This window comes from Phyllobates terribilis, unplaced genomic scaffold (assembly GCF_046119375.1).
Source record: "Phyllobates terribilis strain yellow unplaced genomic scaffold, ASM4611937v1 Scaffold_5__5_contigs__length_657084704, whole genome shotgun sequence".
NCBI classification, from domain to species: Eukaryota; Metazoa; Chordata; class Amphibia; order Anura; family Dendrobatidae; genus Phyllobates; species Phyllobates terribilis.
Genome location: NW_027362765.1, coordinates 205017063 through 205041655, shown reverse-complemented (window position 1 = coordinate 205041655; position 24593 = coordinate 205017063).

Genomic DNA, 24593 nt, shown 5'->3' with positions numbered 1-24593 from the left:
TGTTATCTTAATTTTGGGCCCTTTATTGAACAACTCCATACAGACCACGGTTGGCAAGTTAGAACTGTAAGATTCACTACGTGAACCACTGGTATTTTGTGGAAAAGCACATGTACACTGCGTTCCAAATTATTATGCAAAAAGTGTTTAGGAGTGATAAGGGAAGAATTTGTTTGTTTGTCAGTTAAACTCATTGATGGTGATGTGTGTCAGGGCTCTTTATATCACTGTAAGCAATTGCAGACACCTGTGCTAATTAGTTTGGCAGGTGTGTCCAATGAAAGGCAAGACTACTTAAGAAGGCTGTCTCACATTATTAAGCAGCCTACATTTTCTGCCAAAATGGGAAAGAAAAAGGATGTGTCGGCTGCTGAGAAGCAACAAATTGTGGAGTGTTTAGGTCAAGGCATGACTACAATCAACATTGTGCGATGATCAGGATGAACTGTCTTGGCAATCAAGAAGTATGTAGCTGATTCACAGTACACACGTGTGCGTGCTGATAAGGGCAAATTGAGGACTCTTTCCTACATGCAATTACGTCAGGTTGAAAGAGCAGCGGCAAAAAAGCCTTGTCATAGCAGCAGACAAGTTTTTGAAGCTGCTTGTGCCTCCAACGTCCCCCGAACAACAAGATGCAGGGTCCTTCAGAGGTTTGCAGCTGTGCATACGCCATCCTGTCGACCTCCTCTATCCACTTCACACAAGCAGAAACGGCTCCAGTGGGCCAAACATTACATGAAGATTGATTTCAAAACTGTTTTGTTCACGGATGAGTGCCGTGCAGCGCTCGATGGTCCAGATGGATGGAGTGGAGGATGGCTGGTTGATGGACACCCCACGCAAACACGGCTACAGCGCCAACAAGGAGGAGGTGGAGTAATGTTTTGGGCTGGAATCATGGGGAGAGAGATTGTCGGACCCTTTAGGATCCCTGAAGGCGCTAAAGATGAACTCCATAATGTATGTGGATTTTCTCAAACAGCACTTCCTGCCATGGTTCAAGAAGAAGAACCGTGTATTTCACAGCAAGATCATTTTTCTGCATGATAATGCACCATCTCATGCTGCACATAAAACATCTGCATCTCTGGCTGATATGGGCATAAAAGGGGACAAACTTATGGTGTGACCCCCATGCTCCCCTGACCTGTACCCCATTCAGAACTTTTGGAGCATCATTAAAAGGAGTGTCTATGATGGCGGGAGGCAGTTCACATCTAAGCAACAGCTCTGGGAGGGTATTCTGTCCTCATGCAAAACAATTGAAGCAGAAACCATCCAAAACCTGACAAATTCAATGGACGAGAGAGTTCAGAAGCTCCTTTCGAACAAGGGGTCCTATGTGAAAATGTAACATCACCTAGAATAAAGTTTTGAGTTGAAAACTGTTTGATTTCAGTTTCTAACAACCTGCTAATGCTTATAATTTCAAAAATGACCATTTTTTTGGTCTTTATTAAAATGAAAGGTTGATCGAAAAGTTTGGGGGATCTAAGAGTGTGGCAACCCAGTAGTCATGATTACTTCGAATTCTGACAATATGAGGGTCATGCTGCAGGTAGTGCAGCAAGAACGCACTTATGTGTCTTGCGCATCTCGGAGCCCCAAAATTATTTTCCGGGCTAGATGCAGCTAAAAATTATTATTAATTTTAAATCTGGTGAAGCTTTAGTATAGATGGCCTAATAGGATCAGTGCTGCACACTGCTACAAAGCCCAAATTATTTTCCAGCCAAGATACAGATAAACATGATTAGTAATTTGAAAGCTTAAAACGGTTGGTAGGGTGATTTTAACCAATCATCAAGCTTTTACTCTCCCCAGGATGACACAGGGGTAGAAAAGTCGTTTCGGATCCATGATTTGTTCATCTTTATGAACGTGAGTCTGTCTACATTATCAGTGGAGAGCCGCGTGCGCTTATCTGTCAGCACACCACCAGCAGCGCTGAACACACGTTCAGACAGAACGCTGGCTGCGGGGCATGACAAGATCTCCAAGGCGTAAGTGGCTAGCTCCGGCCATTTATCCAGATTGGAAGCCCAAAAAGAGCAAGGGTCCAGTGACACAGTCGTGGCTTCAATGTTTACTTGGAGATACTCCTGTACCATCGTCTCTAGGCGTTGACTATGTGTCAGACTTCTTGTCTCCTGTGGCCTTGCAAAGGATGGGCTAAAAAAGTGGTGAAATGATTCCGCAAAATTGATGTTACCAGCAGATACTGTGGTTCTGTTACGGTTTGAGTGCTGAACACTTGACGGTCCCACGGTTGGCAAGTTGGAACTGTGAGATTCACTACGTGCACCACTGGTATTTTGTGGAAAAGCACATGTAAGATTCTGCAACAGTCTCTGCTGATACTCCTGCATGCGTGCATCCCTTTCTATGGCAGGAATAATTTCTGCAAATTTACTTTTGTACCGGGGATCTAACAGTGTGGCAACCCAGTAGTCAGGATTATTTCTAATTCTCACAATTCGAGGGTCATGTTGCAGGTAGTGCAGCAAGAAGGCACTCATGTGTGTTGCGCATCCAGGAGCACCAAGTCCCTGTTGTGTTGGTGGCGAGGTAACAATCATGCTTCCTTCCTCTGTCCTCTCCCCCCAACCTCGCACAACAGAAATGTGATCAAGGTCTCCCTCATCTGATGAGTCTTCCATCAGTTCATCCTCCACTTCTTCCTGGGCTCCTGCACCTTCCTCAGTAGTTTGGCTGCTACCATGCGCCCTGGTAAAACCATCTCCCCCACCCTCACATGCCTGGCGCCTTGGTGCTGCCGACCGTCTGGACCTTGCAGATGTTAGCCCTTCCGCATACAACTCCTCCTCCTCTTCTTCCTCCACCTCCTCTTGTGCCACCACCTGACTCCGAATTCTGTTTAACATGTGCTCCAGCATGTAAATCACCGGAATAGTCATGCTGATAATGGCATCGTCAGCACTAAACATCTTCGTCGCCATTTCAAAACTGTGCAGAAGGGTGCATAGGTCCCTGATCTGAGACCACTCCTCCAGCGTGATTTGCCCCACCTCTGAATCTCGTTGGCCCAGGCTATACGTCAGAACGTATTGCTCCAGGGCTTGTCGGTGCTGCCACAGTTGCTGCAACATGTGCAGAGTTGAATTCCACCGGGTAGGCACATCGCATTTTAGCCGGTGAAGTGGCAGGCCCAACGACTTCTGTAGAGATGTAAGTCGCTGAGCTGCGGGATGCGAACGGCGGAAGTGAGCACACAGCGACCGTGCCCTCTGCAGAAGGCCATCTAGTCTGGGATAGTGGGCTAAAAATTGCTGGACAACCAGGTTCAACACGTGAGCCATACAAGGCACGTGTGTGACATTGCCCCGGCGAAGGGCCGCACCCAGGTTTGCAGCATTGTCGCACACGGCCTTCCCTGGTTTCAGGTCCAGTGGAGACAACCATTCATGAAATTGGTTCTCCAGAGCTGACCACAACTCCTCAGCTGTGTGACTCACATTTTCCAGACATTTCAATGTAAAAACCGCCTGATGACGTTGAGCCCTACTGCCAGCATAGTAAGGAGGTGTGCAGGATCCCTTCTGCGCAGTTAGAAAGCTTGTGGCATGACCAGACAGGCTTTGGGTGCAGGTGGAAGACCGAGAGGAGGTTGAGGAGGCAGAAGCAGTGGAGGAACTTTGACATAAAGAGGATTGACGCACAACTCGTGGGGACGGCAAGACTTGGACAGCAGCCCCTTGTCCTGCTGTCACCATAGTTACCCAGTGCCCAGTCAGCGACATGTAACGCCCCTGTCCATGCCTACTCGTCCAAGTGTCTGTGGTGAAATGCACCCTGTCACACACAGAGTTTCTCAAAGAAGCGGTGATGTTGTGTGCGACATGCTGGTGGAGCGCAGGCACACCTTTCTTTGAGAAGTAGTGCCGACTGGGCATCTGGTACTGGGGCACTGTGACGGACATAAGGTTTCGAAAATCCTCTGTGTCCACCAGGCGGAAAGGCAGCATTTCTGTAGCCAAGAGCTTGCAGATGGTGAAATTCAACCTCTTAGCTTTCTCATGGCTAGGAGGAAATGGTCTTTTACTTGTCCACATCTGAGGGACCGAGGGCTGGCTATTGTGCTTAGACGGGGTTGATAAGGGTGTCCCCAGCAATCTGCCGGTCTGTGAGGAAGATGCAGGCGGACATGTTAGGTTGCCTTGATCCAAAGGTGGTGCTATCGATGTCGGACAGCGCTCAACACCAGCTGGTGTTACCACCTCCAAAGAAAATGATGACCTGCCAATCACGCTGGCTGTTGCGGGTAAAGAGGTGGCAGGTCTGCGCCCCAAAACAGGTGTGACTGCTGTCCCCCCAGTCACAGAGGATGAAGAGGCCGCGGATGCACAAGATATGGCAGACGGTGGCTGGCCCGGCCGGCTAGGCCGCATTGTAGCACACTGAGCTTCCCACTGCAACTTATGCTTCATGTCCATGTGCCGGTTCATGCATGAAGTACTCAAACTATGTATTTTTTGGCCTCTACTTAGCTTTTGCTGACAAATGTTACAGATAACACGAGTTGGGTCATCTTTATCGATCTGAAAAAATGCCCAGGCTATGCAAGGCTTAGCACCCATGCGACCTGAAGAGCCACCACGACTTGTGGTGAGAGGCAGAGTTGTGTTTGAGGATGCAGTTGTTGACGTGCTTCCAGTACTACGTCTCTGTCCAGGAAGGCGCAACCTGACCTCGTCGTCACTAGCATCTTCCTCCACCTCCTCTGCTGACCTCATCTCTTGGCTGACTGTGGGTTGACAGTAAGTGGGATCTCCAACCTCATCATCATCACCCTGTGCGTTATCACACCCGTCATCCTCAGAGCCAACCTGTTCCTGCCCTGACAAAAAACTAAAGTTGTCGCTCCAATCAGGTATTTGAGTCTTATCATCGTCTTCCTCATTGTCTCCACCAACAGGAGTTACAGTTTGGGAATGAGGGTCTACATTATGGTCAGAACCTTCTGCAGACTAAACCATCTGTTCTACCTCATACTCAGACGGGCAGCTGGAGATTTGGGAGCTGTGAGGAAGCAAGTGCGATTGGGGTGACACCTTTGAGGACTGGAGTATTTGTGATGTTGAAGTTGATGTGGAGGAGAGCCCACTTAAAGGAGCACTTGATATCCGTTGAAGCACCTGCTGTTTTTGTGCATCATCTGGAATTTGTAGCGATTGGCGTGGCCGTAAGAAAGGGATCTTATCACATTGTCCGCTAAAAGAAGTAGACATTTTAGTTTGGCTGGAAGATGGTCTTTCTTCTGCAGATGTTACTGTTGCTTTAACACCTACCCCACGGACACAACCTTTTTTCCCCTTCCCAACACGCCTATTCCCCTTTCCACCAGCAGCAGGCCTTTTTCCACTCATTTTGGTGGTTAACTAATTCACAACTCTGGAGTTGTTTGCACAAAAAAACAATGGATGGGAACCGAGCAGAGCTGAGTGGCCAAACTGTGGTATTAGGCCAAAACTATTGGCTGGGTTAGATGCAGAAAAAAATTATATTCAATTTGCAACCTGATGGAGGTCTGTATAGATGGATTAATAGAACAAGTCCCACACACAGCTAGAAGCCCAATATTTTTTCAGAGGTAGATGCAGAAAAAAATATATTCAGTTTGCAACCTGATGGAGGTCTGTATAGATGGATTAATAGAACAAGTCCCACACACAGCTAGAAGCCCAATATTTTTTCAGAGGTAGATGCAGAAAAAAATATATTCAGTTTGCAACCTGATGGAGGTCTGTATAGATGGATTAATAGAACAAGTCCCACACACAGCTAGAAGCCCAATATTTTTTCAGAGGTAGATGCAGAAAAAAATATATTCAGTTTGCAACCTGATGGAGGTCTGTATAGATGGATTAATAGAACAAGTCCCACACACAGCTAGAAGCCCAATATTTTTTCAGAGCTAGATGCAGAAAAAAATATATTCAGTTTGCAACCTGATGGAGGTCTGTATAGATGGATTACTAGAACAAGTCCCACACACAGCTAGAAGCCCAATATTTTTTCAGAGGTAGATGCAGAAAAAAATATATTCAGTTTGCAACCTGATGGAGGTCTGTATAGATGGATTAATAGAACAAGTCCCACACACAGCTAGAAGCCCAATATTTTTTCAGAGGTAGATGCAGAAAAAAATATATTCAGTTTGCAACCTGATGGAGGTCAGTATAGATGGACTAATAGAATGATGCTATGCCCAAAAGATTTTACTTCACTAGGTGCAGTAAAAAAATTGGTATTCTATACACAGGTGGTATATCTTGCAACACAGATAGGCTACTCCACTGACTAACACACTCTGCAATAGGCCAAAAAGGATTAGCTTTGCTAGATTCAGCCAAATGCTGTGAAAAAAACTTGCACAGCACTGGCACAGACCTGCCTGGCAAAAACTGATAGGAACTGATGTAACCTAGTCCTGAAAAGGACTCCAATTACAATTAGTCTTTACTCCCACAATCTATCTATTTAAGAGCACAGACCTGCCTGATAAAAGTCGTAGGAAATGCTGTAACCTAGTCCTTAAAAGGACTGCAATCACAACTATTCCCTACTCCCAAGCTATCTGTAGATTTGTGCGAAAATTGGCTTGAAATTAACAAGGTATAGCGCACACAGCAACAGCGGTGCCGTCTAACACGCAGCTGCAGCAGTGAGAAAATGGTGGCGACGGGGAAAATGGCTTGGTCTTATAGGGCAAGGACATGTGACATACACTGCCAATGACACATGCCTTTGCTTGTGTGAAAAAAAGCACTTCGCTCCGTGTGTGCGCTGCTGATAGGCTGACAGATTGCACCTCCCCACTGCAAATGCGGGAAAGAGAAAAAAAAATGGAGATCTTCATTGTTCCTGCAGAGATCCATCCCCTGCCCCTCCTCCGACCCCGCTGTACACTCAAACTGCGTATTAACATTAATTTTCATCATTACTGAGAAAAAATCCAGTTATGATTTTGGTGCACGAACAGTTATCGAACATAACCTCGAACAGCCGAATTTTTCTCAAATTGTTCGTGTTCGCCGAACGGCTCGAACACCGCCCAAAACAGCTCGAATTTGAGATTGGCGAACAGTTCGAGTAGAACAACGCTCATCTCTAGTGACAGACCGCTTTTTTGTCCACATTAGTCCACTTAAAAAGGCATTTAGTGCACTACGCAAAGCAGTAGTCCAAACATTTCCTGCTGCCTGCTACCAAGCACGCACCAGGCCATTTTCCCCGCTGTTTTTGGGGTGACAGTCTGCCTTCTGTCCACATTAGTCCACTTAAAAAGGTGTTTAGTGTCCTATGCAAAGCAGTAGTCCAAACATTTCCTACTGCCTGCTACAAAGCAGACACCAGCCCATTTTACCCACTATTTTGGCTGTGACAGCTAGCTTGGCTTGTGCCATCAACATCTGAAAATCTGTCAGCAAAACGCAAAATGCCCAAAAAATCTGTTGTTAAAGGACGTGGATGTGGACGTGGTGTTGTCAGTGGTGCGCAAGAAGGCACTCAGTCTGTGTCAGGTCAGAAGAAGCTTGATGCATCCACTATGGTCCTGGAAAAATTTCCCGGTCTGGAACATAAACGTGTGTGGACGCCAGAAGAGCGAGAGCAGATTCTGTCTTGGATAGCAGACAAGGCCTCTGCGCATTTGCCAAGCACTAACAAATCTTCCACGACAACATAGTCTACTGTCGATACACAGAAAGCTGGCCCATCCAATCCTGAAGCTGTTTCTCCTTCTTCCCGCCATTATGAGTCACAGGAGACATATGACCCCAAGCTTGGCCACTCCGAGGATCTGTTTGGTACGTATCCTTTGGTTGGCTCTGACCTATCACCATGCAGCATTGAAGAGGGACAGGAGGAGGTGGCGTGCATTGATGCTCAAGTATTTGAGGACCTACGGCCAGAAGAAAGACTCTTGGAGGAATGTCATTTACTGTCTCCAGAGGTGGAGGCTGCAGATGAGACACAGTTGCCATCAGGTCAGCCTACAATGTCAACTGGGAAGAAGGATGAAATGGAAGACGAGGTGGTCGATGATGAGTCCACTGATCCGACCTGGACAGTTAGCATGCATAGCCATGACAGCAACACAGAGGAAGATGGATATGTAGCACCAACACAGGCACCAAGGGGTCATGGTTTGCCCAGAGTGAGAACTGGGTCAACTGTTCCCAAGAGCACCCCCGCTGTGCGCCAAGTCAGGGCAAGGGGGCATTCAGCTGCTGTGTGGAATTTTTTTTCTGAAAGTCCTTCAGAGAAAAACATTTTAGTCTGTACCATCTGCCATACCAAGTTCAGCAGAGGCCAGGGCAAAGGCAACCTGAGTACCACGAGTATGCAAAACCACATGGCAGCCAAGCACCCCAGTAGGTGGGCGGAACACCAAGGTACGAAATCTGCGTCTGAGGGTAAAACCTATTCCATGTCGCCTGGGCTATGTCCTTCAGAATCTGCTGTTCAGGAAGCAGGCGCTCATACCTCCTGATCACAAGCTGCGGTTGCTCACACACAACAAACATCAACCACATCCACTTCCTTGTCCCAGCAAAGCGTCCAATTGTCCGTGCCGGAGAGCGTAGAAAGAAAGCGTAAATACCCAGCCACGCACCCACAGGCACAAATACTAAACTCACACATTGCCAAATTGCTAGCTGTGGAGATGTTGCCATTTAGGCTTGCTGGAACACAGTCTTTCCGTGATCTCCTGGCTGGGGCTGCCCCCGATACAGTGTTCCCAGCCGTCTCTATTTTGTCCGGTGTGCCGTCCCTGTGTTACACAAGCACGTGTTAAACAATTTGAAACGTGCTCTCACCAACCAGGAAGCTCCACCTAAAAACAGACACCTGGACAAGTTGTTGTGGACGGGGACGATACATTTCTGTCACGGCACACTGGGTGAACCTGGTGGAGGGTGGGACAAAGGCGCAAACTGGAACATCACACATCTTACCCACGCCAAGAATAGAGGGCCCAACTTCTGTCAGGGTTTCCGCCTCTTCATATTCCACTTCCTCTCTCCCCTCCTCCTGCTCCTCATCCTCTGCTGAATTACCCTCCCCATCACTGCCAAGTTGGGACTTGTGCAGCAGTGCATCGGCAAAGCAGCAACATGCTCTGTTGAAGCTTATCTGTTTAGGTCAGAAAACACACACTGCAGCAGAGCTGTGGCAAGCTTTCAAACAACAGACCGTTCAGTGGTTCAGTGACTCTCCCCGCTGCACCTCCAACCCAGACTGGTTGCCTGAGATAATGGGCGTAACCTGGTGGTGGCTTTAAAGGTCAGCATGCTGGTACACATGCCATGCATGGCTCACGTGCTGAACCTATTTGTTCAGAAATTTCTGAAAACTTACCGTGACTTGCCGTACCTACTTGAGAAGGTGCGCTGTATTAGCGCCCATTTCCGCCATTAATCTACTGCTTTTGCTGCTCTTACAGTGCTGCAAAAGTGCTTGAATTTACCAAGTCAACGACTCATTTGCGACCTCCCCACGCGGTGGATCTCAACCTATAATATGTTGGCAAGGATTAGTGAACAGCAGAGGGCAGTAGCTGAATACCAGCTTCAACATGCCCGTCAGACTGAGAGTCAGCCACCACACATAACAACTGTCGAGTGGGTGTGGATCGCTGACATTTGTGAGGTTCTTGAGAACTTTGAGTACTGCACCAACCTCGTGAGCGGTGATCAGGCTATTATCAGCGTAACCATCCCGCTGCTGTGTCTCTTGAAACAATCACTGCATAATCTCAAAGGGGAATCTTTGAGTGCCCAGATGGAGCCAGATTTCCCAATGGGTGATACTACCCAGCCCAGCCAATATTCTGAGGCAACATTGGGTGATGAGGAGGAAGATAAGGAGGATGAGGAGGGAGCGGACTTATTTTTCTGTGCTACCGTGGGGACTTGTAATGCTACAGAGGGGACACCCAACCCAAGCTTCATGCCTGTTCAGCCTGAATGGGCTGGTGTGGAGGAGGTGGAGGAAGAGGAGGAGGCGAGTCAGCGTGAGGAGAGGATGGATACTGTTTCTACTGTTGGGGACACAGAACATTTGCCTTTTTGCAGCTTGGCCCACATGGCACAGTTCATGTGTAAGTGTCTCTGGCAAGACCGTCGCGTGATACACATTTTATCCAACAACCTATACTGGTTGGCCACCTTTCTCGATCCATGGTACAAGGAGAAATTTCCTTCTCTCCTTTTGGAGTCACCAAAGAGTTTTACAATGGAATCGTTCAAGAGGGCCGTTGTAAATCAGTTGCTGAAAACATCACCCTCAGACAATGCTGGTGGCAGAGGTACCGGCTTTTTTCAACACCAAGGGATAATGGGGAGAGACACGAACACCAGCTCCAACAGAGGTGGAGAGAAAATGTGCACAAATTGGGCAATTTTCAATAAACCAGCACAACAGCAAGGGCTATCTGTGCCTGTAACAATGCCAAGGAGGGATAAGTTGCAGAACATAGTCAAGGGGTACTTAAGTGACCATAGGTGCATCCTTTCTGACGCTTCAGTTCCCTTTAATTATTGGATGTCTAAGCTGAACACTTGGCCCGACCTCTCCTTATATGCCTTGGAGGTGCTGGCCTGCCCATCAGCTAGTGTGGTGTCAGAGCGTGTTTTCAGTTTCGCTGGGGCAATCATCACTGATAGGCGCACATGCCTCTCCATGGAAAAAGCAGACAGACTTACTCCGATTAAATTCAACAAGGACTGGATATCTCCACAGTTTGTAATCCCTCCAGATGACAGCAAGCCAACTTAAATTCACCAAAAATGTAGATTCATGCTACTGCTGTTAACGTCACCCCCTTCCCATAAAAAACCTGTTTCCTTCTTTCGTCAACCATGACTCAGCCCATAGGGCTAATTTTTACAAACCCCATGCACATTGTGCAGTGGACAAACCAGGGCAGTATTCCTACTCCAGCCTAACTACTATTTGTGATTGGAGGCCCTTGGGATGGTGGCTTCCTGCATTAACCATGACTCAGCCCATAAGGCTAATTTTTACAAACTCTATGCACATTGTGCAGTGGACAAATCTGGAAAGTACAGCGGTCCTACCAAACTAATATTTGTCATTGGAGGCCCTTGTCACAGGTTGTACCACATTGTGACTGAGATAGGGGATACATATTCAATAGAAATTTACACTGACTGTTGATGACTGACTACAACTTGTGGCGCCCCTGAGGGTTCAACCGCCACAGGAATGCTGCACTTCTTTAATGGAGTGTGGTGTTCCTCCTCTGAGGTAAGTCCGGTGCGATGGTAGTTACCTAGCTTTTTGCATCCAACACCACATTTCCACCAGCGGATCCGAGACCGCCGTCGAGGAGAGGAGGTTCCAGAAGCAGTCGGCCCGGAGGTCGAAGTCAAGAGTGACTTAGAGGCAGGTGAGAGTGCAACCCCTGCCCCGGCTGCGGAGCCATCAGAGACGATCCTGGACCTCATGGTGGAGTACATAGTCCCCTACGCATCACCTGGGAGCAAGCACTAGCTCCTGAGCTGCAACCGGCAGCTGTTGGTGGGGACTTACGCTGTCACGAGAGCTCAGTAACGGAGGTGCCTGGAGCTGCGGAGGAGGCTACCGGCTCCAACTGGTCCGCATTATTAGAGGACTTGCAGCAACCCGTCCTGACCCCGCTACCTGCACCGGCGGTACCCTGGCCCGAGGCCGAGGAGTGTGCCTGGGAAAACCAGGGGGGCGACCTTATGGGCTTCCCGCGGGAGACCAGATCTGAAGCGCGGAGGAGGAGCCAATGGTGTAGTGATCAGGTCCTCCAGCTGGCACGGGACAACATCGGCGGGAGCAACGCTGCGGGCGCCTCGAAGTCCGGACCAAGGCTACAAAGACTCGGACGCGACTGGAGGAGGCCACCCGTCCCAGCCCCAGATATGAAGGCAAGGTTGTTCGGTTTCACCACGAGGAGGGGTGGGGGTTTATCAGGTGGCCCCTCTTCAGAGACGATGTGTTTGTCAGCAGGCGGGATGCCGAGCCGCGCCTTAAGAAGGGACACCCCGGCCGGAACCTCTTTACGGGCGATACTGTGACATTCGCTTGCCACCAGGGGGAGCGTGGGTGGTACGCTCTGGACGTTCACAAAGTGTCTGGGAGTGACGCCACCACGCCCTCAACCTCAGGTGACCTGCTAGCCTCTGTCGGGAGGAATGAGCTCTTCCCTCCTCGCGAGCCCCAAGTCTGAAGCAGCCCCGGGTGCTGTAGTCATTGTTTGAAGTTTAACTATTGCTGCTATTTTTCGTGTGTTTTCCTTTTCTTATGGAGACTTTGGTCCCTGCAGACTATGGCAGGCGGCGGACTGCAATGTAAATAGTTATGCATCTATTTAGGTGCTCCCTATTGGTTTTATACAAAGCCGTGCCTACTTTCTACCTCAGACCTCAGAAGCAAAATATGTCTGGAGTGGCTTGTGTGGGCGTCCAACTCCGGATCTTCATGCCCTGCAGCCACCCCAGGGCCCACGTAGAGGGTTTAGGGCAGGTCCCTCTTGCTACTGAACTGACCGTCGTCACCTTTAAGCAGTCCGCTGTCTTAATCAAAAAGTCTCTAGTCTTAACTTATAATTTTGCACTTTTATATCTTTGAATTTTTATAATTTTATACTTTTGCACTTTTGTATTCTCATAACTGTTATGCAATATTAAAAGAAATGTGCCTCCCATAAATGGATGATAGTTCTACTTGTTTATATAAAAATAAATTTTCCTGGGTGGTATTCCTTTGCACCCCGCGGACGTGCTGTGTTTTACCAGGGGGGAATGTGCCGCCCCTGAGGGTTCGACCGCCACAGGAATGCTGCACTTCTTTAATGGAGTGTGGTGTTCCTCCTCTGAGGTAAGTCCGGTGCGATGGTAGTTACCTAGCTTTTTGCATCCAACACCACATTTCCACCAGAGGGAGCTATTATGCACTAGGTGCTGCTCCCCTGGTTACAGGGAGACTGGGGAACACAAAGTGGTAGGAACCAGTTAGTGGGTGTGGGTGGAGGAACAGTTAGTTAGTGACACTTCTAATTTCATATTTAATAGAATGCTATCTTTGATCTTGGTTCTTTGCTGGTCCTTTTGGTCCTGTGTGGACCAGTCCAGCCCTTCAGACCTGTGTGGTTTCTGGCCGTCTTCTAGTGGTCGTGCTGTGCTGTCAAAATACTGTGAGTTATGTGACTTCCCTCCGGGAACGCAGATCCTGTGTGGGCCTGCTCCAGTATGGGACACAGACCTCGTACCTCGATCTATGAGACGAGAGGGAGGTTGCAGACAAGGAATGTCTCAACCCGGCCAAGGACCAGGATCAAGAAGGCCCGGGAGCTTTAGAGTGTGGCTCCCTAGCAAATGGGTCCCGGGGAGGATGCAGACGGAGCGGAGTACGCCACCTGTCCTCTTCTACCTGATCTATTCAGAGGGATTTCGGCTGCAAGAGGGGTACCGGCCCCCGACACCCGACCTCATACTCTATGTCCAGGACGGGAAAGCCCGGTTAGGCCCTGAGGATCCCGCCGGGCTTGGGATGGAGAGGAATTGCCATCCGAGCCATACACCTGAGAGGAGCTCAGAGGGAGACCCGGCCTATCTACACACGCACAGACGGGACGGGGTAAAGTCTGTAGTGCAGGAACACTCTAGTGTAGGGATGCTACCTCACACTGGACTTCCTCGGAGGTAGTCGGACCCCCGTTCCTGGTGGCCGCAGGACTCCGCGAGGAGCAGGGAGAAGCCTTGCGCTGCTTATGAGAACTGTGAGTAAAGCCTTGGAAATTCATCCCTATGGCCTCCGGACTGTTCATTACGCGCCATACCACGCGACACGGTGCCCGCACTCCCACACTACTACCCCCCTTTATCCTGCCTTGCCTGTCCTGAGGCCGAACTCCGCCTGTGGGGAGCAGCGAGAACTTTAGCCGCCATGACATCGGGCCTCAGCGGACTGTTAGCGCCGCTGGTGGCGCATCACCAGACACCGCAGGTGGCGTAGTCGACAATTACCACTCAACCCAGAAAGCCCTGACATCATTTTCAATGTGACGGCCCTGGGCACGGAACGGGTCCAGGCCACGACTGCATCCCCGTTCTCAACATCTGACCCGGTTCCGAATACCCCATCTTCCCAGGGCAGGGCTTGCGAGCGTCACATCACTTACTCCATCATAGATAATGTTTGTCAAGGGAGGACCTTGTCATGGAATCTTTCTGCACCTATGACACATGCCCCCAGGAGTAATTTTTGGAAAGATGATGCACATGCTGCACTGGACCAAGTAGTACAGTAACAAGAAGTCTTCTCTTCCTATATAATCCGGGGAATATTGACAATCAAAATCTCTGAGCCATTTGGAGAAGCTTCTCCAACCCATCCTGGAGGGGGGGCACCATATATCCTTTGTCCATTGACTTGCACAAGTGATATATTTGAGCTCATCATCCAGTTGACTAGTGCAGCTTTATTTTTCCGGTTCACAGAGTTAAGCCAAACCTGAGGATCGCAGGCCGCACTCACTGCTACCTTCTAGTACTTCATGTCTCTTGGCCTTTTCTCTGCCCTTAAATGAGTTTAATAATAGAATGAGGGCCCTACAATATGAATAAGTGAGGACACTCTCAAATGTACACAAGAGGCACCTCCAAAATTTTCAGAGGAGGGCACTTCAAAATGTATGTTACAGGGCCGCACGAGGGCTCTCACAAAACTCAGCTTTCCTGCCTACTACAGGCCCTCTGAACATTTGCATTTAAGGCCGCAGTATCACATGGTGGTGGAGGAGGAGGAGAAGGGTCAAGCCCAATGCTACAATGGGCACAATGTAAGCTGTTATGGAATATGTATTCCACTATCTGAGTGTCAATGATGGAGGGACCGTCTAAATGTCTAAGTAACAGCTGTCCCTCCAAAATGCATGTTACAGAGCCACCTTAGGCCTCTCAGGTCAAAGATCAACATACCTACTGGTACGTTCTAGCTGTGCTTGTAAAGTGCTGGGGAATAGCAAACTAAATTGATGTATGACAAACAGACCTACAAAATATATAAGTCAAGGCCCTCCCAATTGTAAAAGGCGAAAAAAAGCCACAACAGTAGGTATGAACAAACGCTAAAAGGGATATTTTTTGGTTTCTCTAGTTTATTTAGCCTTATATACAAGTGATTATGCAGGAAAAACTATTTCTTAACCTTTTTGGCCTGTTAAATGCAATTTAGGTTAGGTTTGGTAGTTGTTCTTGTGTGTCTGTAAAAGTGGCTTAATATTGTGACAAACTTATTCCCAGAAACCATATGTGAGTCATAAATGCATGCAGGCATATTCTCCAGGCTCTTCCCATTCTGTTTCATCACTTTCCCATCCATTTCAGCCTTTTCCTCAGGCCCCTAGACCCCTTTTTAGGGTCCAGCAGAGAATTACTCGCATTTCCCATTGACTTACATTGTACTCGCTATTCGGAACGAATATGCAATTATTATAAAGTACTTGTTACGAGTATAGCGATTACGAATATTACGGTACTCGCTCATCACTAATAACAATATCTCTAAATTCCGGACGGTCGTCGCACAGGCCGGTGCCATAGGAGGGTGGATTACAGCGTTTGAGGGGGGCTCATGATATGGGACAAACTGTTAGTGAACGAGCAGGAGCCAAGGAGCAAATGGAGGTGGGCGAGGAGGAAGAGGTGATGGGCGTGCAACAGTCAGGAGATGAAGAGGATAATGATCCCCTCTCTGTTGTCTGTGGTTGGCGGGAGGGGACGGAGGAAGCAAACTTGAGTTTTACCCCGCCACCAACACACCATGGATTTGGACCTCATAGAAGTATCCGACACATGAGCGCCTTTTTGCTGCACTATCTGCAACATGATTGTTGCCCGTATTGTTATGATTAGAAATAGTGCTGACTACTGGGTTGCCGCTCTGTTAGATCCCCGACACAAGAGTAAATTTTGCCACATGCTCCCCCCCCCTGGAAAGGGACGTGCACATACTGGAGTATCGAAACACGCTTGTAGACAATCTTAAGAGTGGTTTTCCCCAAGATAGAATTGAGGCACACAGTGTTCTTCGCAGTTATAGACTTCCAACCCCGGGAACATTGAGTCGTCATAGCAAAAACATTAGCTCCAGCCGCAGCAGCACTGTAAGTGGCAGAAGCAATTTCCCTGAGTCGTTTCACACATTTTTTACACCAGCCCCTGTACCAGCAGAACAGAGTACAAGTCTGACAGCTAGTGAACGACCAGAGAAGATGGTGCAGGAGTATCTTGAGCTCAATATTAATGCCATCGGGGGGGTTTGGACCCTTTTTCATTTTGGTCTTCAAAAATGGAAGAGTGGCCTTAGCTCACCTGTCACGCCTTGGAGGTTTTGTCATGCGTGGTAGCCAGCTTTCTCTCAGAACGTGTCTTCAGCGCTGCTGGTGGTGTCCTGATGGATAAGCACGTCTGACTGTCCCATGAAAGTGTAGACCACCTAACTTTCATCAAGATAAACAAGTCATGGATCTCCAATGACTTTTGCACCCCAGTCGCAGACTGGGCAGAGTAGGCGATGGTGTAGTTTTTAGTGTGCTGCATTGATCTCGTGTTATTGCAGTCTGTGACACCTTTGTCGTGGCTTCTGTGCCTGCTGTTGCTACTGCTGCTGATGTTTTTACTCACAATTTTTTGAAATGTGAAGTCTCCAAGTTAGGTCTCCATTTGAGGGGTTGCCTGTAGTGGAAGAGGTGTCAGAGCCCCATTATACTATTTCTACTCTGGGGAAATTTATGCCACTTTAGATTTTCAAATGTGGACTCCTGGCTGGAGCAAAAATATGAGTGTGAGGAGCTGTCCACTTAATAAAGGCTATGATACTTTTCCAGCACAGAGCTTCATCTCAAGGCTTCCCCCATCTGGGAGTTGGCAGAATCTGAAAGATCATATCAGAGAAGCTGGAGATGTCCATTATGCTGATGTACACCAGGGTGGAATGGGGGCTGTGGAGTTTATTCTCAAGAGCAACATAGAATATGCTTTGAGGAAACTGGATGATACAAAGTTTTGTTCTTATAAAGGTGAGACCTCTTACATTTATGTCCGTGCTGAAAAAGTGGGGGAGGACTGTGAGGATATGCCCACTTACTAAAGACTATGATACTTTTCCAGCACGGAGCTCCATTTCCGACTATACTATTATTGTGTTATATTAAAGATTTGCTTTCTGTGCTTTATTAATGTTCTGATTGCTTGTCAGTTTATGTGCACTAATTTCACTTGTAAACTGTCCAACATTCTAGTAATCTTATCAGTATCTCAGGAGCCTTAAGCCATTGTTCCAACAGCTACTAGGCCCATTGTGTGAGTGTTGAAAGTAGATCCGACGGAGCCGTCACCACAGGGAGTCTCACATGCAGACCCAGGTGATGGGTTCGACTTGAGAAAAATACCTCCACTAATGCACACTTAGCTTTGGGGGGAATGTCAGAGCAGTCCTGTCCATTCAGGGGGCTGATCGGAGTGAAGGAGAAAAGAAGCCACATGTTTAGTGGGGAGTTGGTGGAATGATGTCGAAGGGGCAGGATCTAATCTCAGGACCTGGATCATGGATGGATCGATGGAATATGGAGTCTTGGATATCAGTACCGACTGGGCTGGATAAACGTGCTACAGTTGTGGGATATGTCGTTGGGATTTAAACTTTCTTAAAGGACTGTTGCTACTGGATACCCGTGCTTCCATCATTTTATCTGCCATCTGGAGGATCGTGGACTGTGGCTCAGACTATACTGGCTGGAGATACGAAATCTGTGGGCCAATCAAAAGTTGGGAGACAATGAGCATCGCCTGATACAAAGTTAGTGGAATTACTGATCCCAGGTTGGGAACTTGAGGACTGAGAGAACTGTGTTTTGTCCATTTATCTGGAATTGTTGTATTATCATGGATATGAGAAATAATATATTGTTGCATCATTAACCTGCCTTGGTGATTATTTACAACCCACAAGCTCAGATCTTCAGAAGAGGTGGCAAGCGGTGGGATCACCTATCTCTGGACAGCATACCAGGGAAAGTTACTGAGCGGTGACTTGGCAGAAGAGATGGCAGACTCCATCTACAAGAGGCTCAAGAAGGAGGAGCCTAGAGCCCGTTGCTCTGAGAGAGAACTAAAGTGGATGCCGGAGGATAATCGGGTGACCGTAATGCAACACTTGGACGATGTGGACCGTGAAAAACCACATGAGAAAGTCAATTCAGACGTGTATGAGGGACAACAGCCCAAGGCTATCTTCCAGATGATAGAGGATCAACCGACTAAGTTGAAGTAGATGCTGGACGGGCTAGGAGAGTGGGCGACGGAGATAGAGTGGGTGCCAGTGTTAAGCAAATATCTGGGTGTGCATGTAGCGGTACCCCCACCCACCCCAGCACAGAGGACAGTGGATAACAGGAGAGAGGGACCCCCATGTTTAAGGTATTGGGATATACCACAGTTCAATGAAGACACCTCAGATATTGATGAACATCTTCGGTTATTTGAGAACCTCTGCCTGCTGTATGATATGAGGTGACTGGCCCAGATTTTTGAGCGTTGGCCTGACCGGAAAAGCAAGAGAACCTTTAATAACTTGCCTTCTGGGGATCAGAGATGTTGCTATACCATTACCATTCGCAGTGCATTACTATAGAGGTATGCCGTCACGCCTAAAACCTACAGGAGGAAGTTTTGGGAGACTGACAAGCCCGCAGCACACACACATTGGGAATTTGCCAACACACTAAGTATCGCATGCACTCAGTGGATAGAAGGACTGAGGACTCGGGAAGAAGAACATGTCTTGGATATATTCATGCTGGAACAATTTATGTCCAAGATCCCTGGTGACTTAAAAGAATGGGTAACGGATAGAAAATCACTTAACCTGGATGAGACTGCAAGATTGGCTGATGATTGGTCTGCTAATTGACCAGGGCTACGTGGAAGTACAGCCCCAGAGAGTTGGGAACATGAGCTTACAGGGAGGCCAGCAAGTCCCATGGACCGGCCAGAGGAGGAACTGTGGGGATTTCAGACCTCACAAAGAGGGGGGAGGTTTCCCAAGCCCCCAAGTACGGGCTGTGTTGGGGCGAGGAGGGCTAAACTGACATAACTGTGGATGCATGGAACACTTTGCTAAGGAATGTCGGGAATGTTCTAGCCCACATCATCCATGTCTCCAACCAGTGAAATATAAAGAAGGTAAAATCCGGTGCCACATGCGATAAATCCTTTTATTCCAAAATGAAAAATCACAACATGTCCCTAGGAGGGGAACAACTGGACGCATTGTGAGGGCACAGCCCCTTATTGGTCAGTATATACTGACGAATAAGGGGCTATATCCTCGAAACGCGTCCAGTTGTTCCCCTCCTAGGGACATGTTGTGATTTTTCATTTTGGAATAAAAGGATTTATCGCATGTGGCACCGGATTTTACCTTCTTTATATATCCTTGCAAGTGTATGCTGGACACTAATCCGTGAGCCTGGGATTAATGTATCAGGTGATATGAGCTAATTATCTTTTTTTCAGTTTACCCAACCAGTGAACACTGTGCTGCAATGGAGCTGGAATACCGAGGGGAAGAGGATCCCACTATCCCGACCGGAAGAAGAAGAGGCAGTTGTGGTACATGGACAAGTGTCCCGGACTAGATGGGACACCTCAGTGTCCATTAACCAGCATCTGCAGCCGGTCTGGGTAGAGGGTGTGGAGGCTGAGTGGGTCTGTGACTCCAGAGCCTCAGTCACATTGATCAAAGAATATTTAGTACTGGACCAATGTATTGTTCTCCGTAGCCGTATGTTAGTCAACATAGCCAGAGGAGAATCTTTGAACATTCGAAGGGCCTGAATACATTTAGACTGGGGTCACAGTCATAGAATGGTGAATGTAGGAATAGTGTGGAATCTACCAGTAGATGTGTTGCTGGGAAACAATCTGGGACAAGTTTTGGTGTGCCACTGGGTCAACGTTGTAACCCAAAGCCAAGGATGGGTTCACACTGCGTCAGCTGACAGTGAAAGGAGCAATCTCAACATGACGACGGTTAACTCCCCGCCAGCAATAAGTAATACACAAAATTAAATGATTGTTACCATCAAGGAATGTGACCTGAGGGAGGTAAATTACATCAGGGAGAAGGCCCAGTGACTTTGGAACATTGGTTCTACCATCACACTGGTCAGCCCAGATGTTGTCCCCCATGAACATTATATACCTGGTCGCCAAGTGACCATCCCCCTAGCTGTGGGTCAGCACTCTGGGGTTGGTCACAATAGATACAAGTTTGGTTCTCATTGGATACGTGTGGAGTTTCCCAGAACAAACCGGGGATCAGGGGAAGGGTATGGAGGGCCCCGCGGGATGGACAGACCCCTGTCCCAGCGAAATAAATACAGAGTCCTTGTCTCAGGGCTTTCCCCATAAGGGAATTGGCAGTATTTGAAAGATCATATCAGAGAAGCTGGAGATTTCCATTATACTGATGTACACCAGAGTGGAATGGGGCTGTGGAGTTTATTTGCAAGGGCGACATAGAATATGCTTTGAGGAAACTGGGTGATATAAAGTTTTGTTCTTATAAAGGTGAGACCTCTTACATTCATGTCCGTGCTGAAAAAGTGGGGGAGGACTGTGAGGAGCTGCCCACTTACTAAAGACTATGATATTTTTCCAGCACGAGCGCCATTTCCGACGATACAATTATTATGCTTTATTAAAGATTTGCTTGCTGTGTTTTATTAATGTTCTACTTGCTTGTCAGTTAATGTGCACTAATTTCATTTATAAAGTGTCCAGCATTCCAGTAATCTCATCAGTATCCCAGGAGCCTTAAGCCATTGTTCAAACAGAGACTAGTCCCATTGTGTGAGTGTTGAAAATAGATCCAGTGGAGCTGTCACATGCAGACCCAGGTAATGAGTTTGACCTGAGAAAAATACCTCCACTAATGCACACTTAGCTTTGGGGGGAATGTCAGAGCAGTCCTGTCCATTCAGGGGGCTGATCGGAGTGAAGGAGAAAAGAAGTCACATGTTTAGTGGGAAGTTGGTGAAATGATGTCAAAGGGGTAGGATCTAATCTGAGGACCTGGACCATGTATGGATTGATGGCATATGTAACCTTGGATATCAGCACCGACTGGGCTGGATAAACGTGCTTTAGCTGTGGGATATGTCGTTGGTAGTGTTGAGCGAGCATGCTCGACACTGCTCGGTACTCGCCGAGCATCTCACTACTCGGGATGTTCAGCGAGCACCGAGAATTTCCGGGTTACTCGGGCGGGAACTCGGGTCTCTGCCCTGCATGTTTGGAGCTCTTTACAGAGCCAATGAACATGCAGGGATTGCCAGCCAGTCACTGTAATGCTGCAGCCATGTTGTTTGTGGGCATTACAATGATTGGCTGGCCGCACAGCATCACCTCGAGTATTTAAAACCGGGCGCCGCCATCTTGGACACAGTCGCCCGGGATCAGACAGTGTAGGGTCAGTGCTGCTGAGTTAGGGAAAGATATGTAGTGCGAAATAGGTTGTGTAGGGTCTCTAAAGCCTGTCAAATAAAACGAACAGTACTTCTCAGGACTAATATCCATCCCAGATATCAGGCAGGCAGGCAGGCAGTATAGGAGACGCAGTGGTTATACCAACAAATAGTGCATTACAGTCCTGTGTGCTCCGGCTGGTCAAGACTTATCCCCCGGTCTCAGGGGCCAGGAAAAATCCTTTTTTTTTCATCTAAATCCGGTATTTTTTTTTTCCTCAGTCAGACTGTACCTTTGGTATTTCCCCTCCCCCCAAAAAAAATTGAGTGTGTCTGTGACTGTTCAGACACCAATATATCTGTTTAAAAGAGTCTGGTGTAGTCCAGATAACTAGAACTTTTGGTTTTGCAGTTCCACGGTTCAAATCTCTGTATTATCCAGCTTTTGGCCGTTTTTCCGTAAAAAAAAAAAAAGTAATAGTGTCTCGCTGACTGTTCAGATGCAAATATATCTGTTTAAAAGATTATGGTGTAGGCCAGATAACTAGAACTGTGGTTTTGCAGTTCCACGGTTCAAATCTCTGTATTATTCTGCTTTTGGCATTTTTTTCCATAAAAAAAAACAGTAATAGTGTCTCCCTGACTGTTCAGACACAAATATATCTGTTTAAAAGATTCTGGTGTAGGCCACATAACTATAACTGTGGTTTTGCAGTTCCACGGTTCAAATCTCTGTATTATCCAGCTTTTGGCCGTTTTTCAGTAAAAAAAAACAGTAATAGTGTCTCCCTGACTGTTCAGACACAAATATATCTGTTTAAAAGATTCTGGTGTAGGCCACATAACTATAACTGTGGTTTTGCAGTTGCACGGTTCAAATCTCTGTATTATCCAGCTTTTGGCCGTTTTTCCATAAGAAAAAACAGTAATACTGTCTCCCTGACTGGTCAGACACAAATATATCTGTTTAAAAGATTCTGGTGTAGGCCAGATAACTAGGACTGTGGTTTTGCAGTTCCACGGTTCAAATCTCTGTAGTATCCTACTTTTGGCATTTTTTACGTAAAAAAACAGTAATAGTGTCTCCCTGACTGTCCAGACACAAATATATCTGTTTAAAAGATTCTGGTGTAGGCCACATAGCTATAACTGTGGTTTTGCAGTTCCACGGTTCAAATCTCTGTACAGTCATGGCCAAAAGTATTGAGAATGAGACAAATAGTAATTTTTCCAAAGTTTACTGCTTCATTTTTTGTAATGGCAATTTGCATATACTCCTGAATGTCAAAGAGTGATCAGCTTAACAGCAATTACTGTACTTGCAAAGTCAATATTTGCCCAGAAAATGAACTTTAACCCCCAAAACACATTTCAACATCATTGCAGTCCTGCCTTAAAAGGAGCAGCTAACATCGTTTTAGTGATTGATCCATTAACACAGGTGTGGGTGTTGATGAGGACAGGGCTGGCGATCAATCAGTCATGATTAAGTAAGAATGACATCACTGGACACTTTAAAAGGAGGCTGGTTCTTGGTATCATTGTTTCTCTTCAGTTAACCATGGTTATCTCTAAAGAAACAGGTGCAGCCATCATTGCACTGCACAAAAATGGCCTAACAGGGAAGAGTATCGCAGCTACAAAGATTGCACCTCAGTCAACAATCTATCGCATCATCAAGAACTTCAAGGAGAGAGCTTCCATTGTTGTCAAAAAGGCTCCAGGGCGCCCAAGAAAGACCAGCAAGCGCCAGGACCGTATCTTAAAACTGTTTCAGCTGCGGGATCGGACTACCAGCAGTGCCGAGCTTGCTCAGGAATGGCAGCAGGATGGTGTGAGTGCTTCTGCACGCTCTGTGAGGCGGAGACTCTTTGAGCAAGGGCTGGTTTCAAGGAGGGCAGCAAAGAAGCCACTTCTCTCCAGAAAAAACATCAGGGACCGACTGATATTCTGCAAAAGGTACAGGGAGTGGACTGCTGAGGACTGGGGCAAAGTCATTTTCTCTGATGAATCCCCTTTTCGATTGTTTGGGACATCTGGAAAACAGCTTATTCGGAGAAGAAGAGGTGAGCGCTACCACCAGTCTAGTCTCATGCCAACTGTAAAGCATCCTGAAACCATTCATGTGTGGGGTTGCTTCTCAGCCAAGGGAATTGGCTCACTCACAGTCTTGCCTAAAAACACAGCCATGAATAAAGAATGGTACCAGAATGTCATCCAAGAGCAACTTCTCCCAACCGTCCAAGAGCAGTTTGGCGCCCAACAATGCCTTTTCCAGCATGATGGAGCACCTTGCCATAAAGTAAAGGTGATAACTAAATGGCTCATGGAACAAAACATAGAGATTTTGGGTCCATGGCCTGGAAACTCCCCAGATCTTAATCCCATTGAGAACTTGTGGTCAATCATCAAGAGACGGGTGGACAAACAAACACCAACAAATTCTGGCAAAATGCAAGCATTGATTATGCAAGAATGGACTGCTATCAGTCAGGATTTGGTCCAAAAGTTGATTGAAAGCATGCCAGGGAGAATTACAGAGGTCTTGAAGAAGAAGGGGCAACACTGCAAATATTGACTTGCTGCATTAACTCATTCTAACTGTCAATATAACCTATTGGTACTCATAATATGATTGCAATTATATTTCTGTATGTGATATAAACATCAGACAAACACTAATAAAAACCAGAGGCCAGCAGATCATGTGAAAATATAATTTTGGTGTAATTCTCAATACTTTTGGCCATGACTGTATTATCCTGCTTTTGGCCGTTTTTCCGTAAACAAAAACAGTAATAGTGTCTCGCTGACTGTTCAGACACAAATATATCTGTTTAAAAGATTCTGGTGTAGGCCAGATAACTAGGACTGTGGTTTTGCAGTTCCACCGTTCAAATCTCTGTAGTATCCTACTTTTGGCATTTTTTACGTAAAAAAAACAGTAATAGTGTCTCCGTGACTGTTCAGACACAAATATATCTGTTTAAAAGATTCTGGTGTAAGCCACATAGCTATAACTGTGGTTTTGCAGTTCCAC